Source organism: Andrographis paniculata, unplaced genomic scaffold (assembly GCF_009805555.1).
Source record: "Andrographis paniculata isolate CXL003 unplaced genomic scaffold, ASM980555v1 Contig70END, whole genome shotgun sequence".
NCBI lineage: Eukaryota > Viridiplantae > Streptophyta > Magnoliopsida > Lamiales > Acanthaceae > Andrographis > Andrographis paniculata.
The window spans coordinates 2,852,287-2,857,726 of record NW_026137607.1 but is presented as its reverse complement, the minus strand read 5'-3'; positions in this window follow the sequence as shown (position 1 = coordinate 2,857,726).

Below are 5,440 nucleotides of genomic sequence, written 5' to 3'. Positions count from 1 at the left end.
CTACTCCCTCCGTCCAGCTAGAAAGTATACATGTTTCTATTTTTGGACGTCCAATTACAAGTAACTATTTCATTAAATACCTCATTTTTTCCACAAATACCCCTACTTTACATCACATCATTACTTTTATACTAAAAAAGTAAGGGCAAAAATATCATTTCACTAATTTTACCTACCCACTATAATTAAAATACTATTATTTCTTAATCTCTGCGCCAAAAGTAAATGTATACTTATTTTGTGGCCGGAGGGAGTATTTTTTTGTAGTGTGTGCGTGATTTATTTTTATGTTCGGGACTCGTAAGTTCTTCTTGGGCTATATGTTGATAGTTTAAAAATGTTAATTTTGTACTTTAGTTCCACATGGGTTATGATTGTTATGTTTGCCCATGTGTTATGTCTTTTTCAGTATTATATTGAAAGTTATTTTTGTCTTTATTCGTGAATATAGGGTTTAGCTACTACTTTATTGACATTTTTGCTTTTAATATTGTTGTGGGTCATGCAGGTAGTGGGTGGTGGATTCACTACAAAAAAATAATATATTTGTAACGGAATTTCGTCCCTAAAGTTCACGTAGCTAGCGTAATTTCATTCCTATTTCCGTCTCTAATGTCATTAGTAACGAAAAAAATAGATTTAGAGACAAAAATATTTTGTTACAAAAATGATTTTTTCTTGTAGTGATTCTCTAGATGTCTATTTATGGGTAGATGAATATTTAATTTGGTATCCATTTGGTAAGTACATGGAAGGTAGAAAAGTTAAGTTCGAAAACATTGACAATGATACGTTTAATTATTGGACATTAGTTGATATGTATGTCACAATTGGTGTTTGATGAAGAAGCCGAGGGGCCTCGTTATACCGAATGAGATGAAAACATGGATATGGGTACAAATGATCTCGACGTAGGGACAAAATTTCCAAATATGGAGAAATTCAATGAAGCTTTAAAGGAGTGAGCTGTTAGAAAAGGGTGGGACTTGAAGTATCCTAGGAAAGAAAAGCATGTCGTGGCTGCTACTTGCAAAAAAGGTTGAGGATGGTTTATTCGGACTTCTTCAATCACAAGAGAGACCACATTTTAGATAAAAAAAAAAAAAAAAAAACTAAATGGCACACATGTGCACATATGACAATAAACTCACAAACTGAATTTCGATAACTATTTTAAATGTATTTTCTAGTTGCTTTTTATGTGTTTATAGTGTTTTGATATGATATTTATCGTCTGATTTATGGTTATGTTCTAACTTTTATAGTATGTTATGATTTATGTTTTTGATCTTATTTTTACAGTCTGATTTTTAAGGTTATGCTGTTGTTTTTGTAGTCTGATCCGTAGGGTGTTGATCTTATTTTTATATGAGTTCAACTTATTGTGTGGTATTAGAATTTTATGCTACTCCTATTAAATATTATTCCGAAGATCTTATTATTATGATTTTAGTGCATGTTGTTTTGGTTTATTCCATTAGGTATCTGGGCACAAGGATTAAGAATTATGTGAAAGATAATCTTGCGGAGTCTTTAGAATCTTTGCGAAGGAAAATCAGAAGAGATAGCACACACAAGGTGTACCGAGCAAAGCAACATGCAATAGAGCTGTTAAAGGGTGATATCAAAGAGCAGTATAATCGACTGTATGACTACTGTGAGATAGTTTGGAAACACAATCCTACTACTTCAGCTATTTTGAAAGTTGATCGGGAACTATCTCCGTCGGTGCTTCGGAGGATGTATTTATGTTTGAAACTACTATCAAATGGATTTCAAGTGGGGTGTAGGCCAATAATTGGACTTGATGGTTGTTTTTTAGGAGGACTATATAAGGGTCATCTCTTAACACCGATCAGAATGGATGGGAATAACAATATTTACCTGATTGCTATGGCGTTTGTGGAGGTCAAAAAATTTGATACTTGGGATTGGTTCTTGAACTTGTTGTTTCGAGATATTGGAGATGCCCATGATGACTAGTGGTCTTTTTTATCTGATCGAGAGAAAGGTCTGATTGAGGCTGTGGCTACGCATGCACCAAATGCCGAGCACCGTTTCTGTTTGTGACATATGTACGATAACTTCAAAAAAAAGTATAAGGGTTTGGAATTGAAAAGGTTGTTTTGGAAAGCTACCTCGACTTACAATGTAAACGAGCACAAACGTACAATGAAAGAGATCTTGGAGTGCAATCTAAAGATGAATGAATCGAAAAATGCCTTTGAGTTGTTGGTTGATATTCCCGAGCATCAGTGGGCGAGAACTTTTTTTCCTACAAGAACTAAGTGTGATTCATTGGTAAATAACATCATCTAGTCTTTCAACCATTTTATTATGTTTGCTTGTGATCTTCCAATAATCGAGATGTTTGAAGATAAGAAGAAAATGCATGACACGAATTCAGGTAAAAAATGAAAGAATTGAAAATTTTGAGAGTTGTGTATGTCGAATATTTTGAAAAAAATTGAGGCTCAAAGGAAGGAGAGCATAAATTGTTTCCCCAATTGGGCAGGTGACTACAAATTCGAGATAGTGCACTAGCAAGCAAATTATGTTGTTCATTTGAAATCCAGAAGTTGCACTTGTGGTATGTTTCAAATGGTTGATACCCGTGTTGCTATGCAATTTCTGCTCTAGATATGCATAGGCAAGATCCATTGGAGTTTGTTGATGCCTACTTCAGTAAGCAATTGTACAACAACCTATACAACCACATGATCAACCCTGTACCAGGTATGCATGACTATGGTGTCTGATGAAGGAGCCAAAGGGCCTCGTTATACCGAATTGCAGCATAATTTTTGGTGTCTTTCGTAGGGCCAACTACTCGAATTGCAGTATATTTTCCACATTTACATGTTGGAATTTTGTATTGCAAATTCAATATTTTACATCTCAAACTCCTTTTAGTATTTGACGAAGTCTTCGACATTAGCACCACCTATACTTCGCAACCAAGGTCAACCGATTAATTTAATAAAAAGCAATTAACATTGGCAAACAAAAAAACCCAACATCGAAGGGAGAAATCAACACATGTTCAATTCTAATCTTCGACAACATGAAATTTCGAAAACCATTACCCTTTACAAAACAACATAATTATTTTGTTTACCCCATCCTTATGATGAATTTTACCGAACACAAGCATAAACATGTTGGACATCCAAAAAAATATTACTAAACATTCATACCCAACCAAATTAAAGAACCATTACCGATGTGTTAACTAATATTGTAAAAAAAAATTCAAAACCAAGCAACATGATTTCTTTACCCAGGCTTACAAACAGACCCATCCAATGCCAACATACCAATCAAATCCATCAACTCCCAAAATTGCTAAAATTCACCATCCAACGATCTCATACAGTGTCTAGTAATTTTGAAAAATTATTAAACAATACAAAACAACATTAATAACTTAATCAAACACAAATTTATTTACACCTAAACCATACCAAAACCTAGATATAAACCCATTGGAAATCGATTACCCAAAATATTCACCCTCAGCAAAAGCTCCCAACGAAAAAAATCATTAATACAAAACATCCAAGCTTTAGGCTCCAATAAACAAACACCCAAGACACAGGCACAAAAGAGAAACAGAAAATTAAATACAACAAATATACAAGAAACAGAGGGAAGTTAGAAAACAATGAAGAAAAAATAGGCGTAAGAACGGATTGGCGGGGAAGAACGTGAACAATTCTTACCTAGAAGAGAAAATTCTTACCTGGAAAGAGAAGTTGCTCAAATCGATTTACAGACCCAGGAAGTCTTACCTGCAATTGAATGAGAATGTAATGTGTATAATTTTATCCTAAACCCTATTTTAAGCGAGGGCATGAAAGTCCTTTTACATTGAAATTGGAAGTTCTATCACATTATACATGCAAAAGCAACACGTGTATTCAACGCTCTTTTAAATCTAGACGGAATGGGGATAATGTGCATATTATTATATTTCATAAAGGTTTATTATGCATAAAACTAAATAGAGGGTATTTTGTGCATATTTTCTATAACACAGAGGTGTGTATTAGAATTTATTCAATTTTAAATTCAAATTTAATAACAAAATATATAATATTACAATATATTTTACAAATAAATTAGTCGTTGGACAATATAACCGTTAATGAATATAATAGGGGGAAAATATAGCCGTTGATAGTATAGTCGTTGCAATGTTTATTATAAATACACCCACATTCTCACTTTAGTTTTTTCCACACCATCTTCACATTTTCTCATTTCTATAGTTGCTTCTAAATTTCACAATTCAACCCTTATTTATACGTATGGATCCGAACTCTCAAAATTTATCAAACTCTCAAAATTTATCAAACTCTCAAGATCCTTAAAGTTTTATGAACATGCTAGGCAATCAACCTATGTGCCCTACTTCTAATCCTCTTATCAATCATTCAATCATTCACTATATTATTAAATTTTTCCAAATTTCTGTCATCCAAACTTTCAAGCATTTGGAAGTTCATCCTCTTCTCAATTCATGATGTAAGCCACACAAATAATGGATGTCCCTCAACATAACACACCTACCAATTTAGAAGATGACAATATGCTTAATAACACAAAAAATAATGATACGAGAAAGATGTGGAGCTGGAAAGAAGACAACTTCTCATCAGTGTATGGTTGAACACTAGTAAAGATGTCATAATCAACACTAACCAACCAAGTAGTCCTTCTGAAAAAGAATTACATCATATTACATGAAGAACAAGCCCAAAAGTGCAACAAACACAAGTTTTATTCAATGTAAAAGTCGTTGGGGGTAAGATATGTAAATGCGTGGAAAAGTTTGTTGGGTGTTATGAGGAGGCTACTAGAAACGTGCGCAGTGAGCAATCAACTACGGATGTCTTCAATGTAGCAAAGAAGATATAGTCAACCAACAACAAAAACAAAGACTTCATTTATGAAGGTGTTTGACGTATACATAGAAATGAATCCAAATTGATGACAAGTTATTGCGAATCATTTCATAACATTGGTGGAAGTTCAAAGCGTTCAAAAACAACTGAAGATGGTGGTTACTCGTGTTCGTGTCCGGTGACACCTACTTTGACGGGGATGACCCAACTCCTCATACTCGTCGACTTGATAGAAAAGCAAGTAAGAAAAAAGGGAAACAAGTGCTAAATAAGGGTTTCAATTCAAGCCCTACTGAAAACTATGGAAAATTTTATGAGAAAAACATTGAATTTAGATCGAGTATAGATCATATGGCGACAATAAGAGAACAAAGTTTGAAGCAATAACCTGAAAAAACAAAGTTTGTAAGATCTTTTGATAGTTGTGTTATTTTAAGTAGAATATAAATTATTTTACTTTTTAGAGCAATATGGATACATCGGAACATTATTGGTTGTATTTTACCGTGCGGGAAGAAATTTTTCTCAACTCA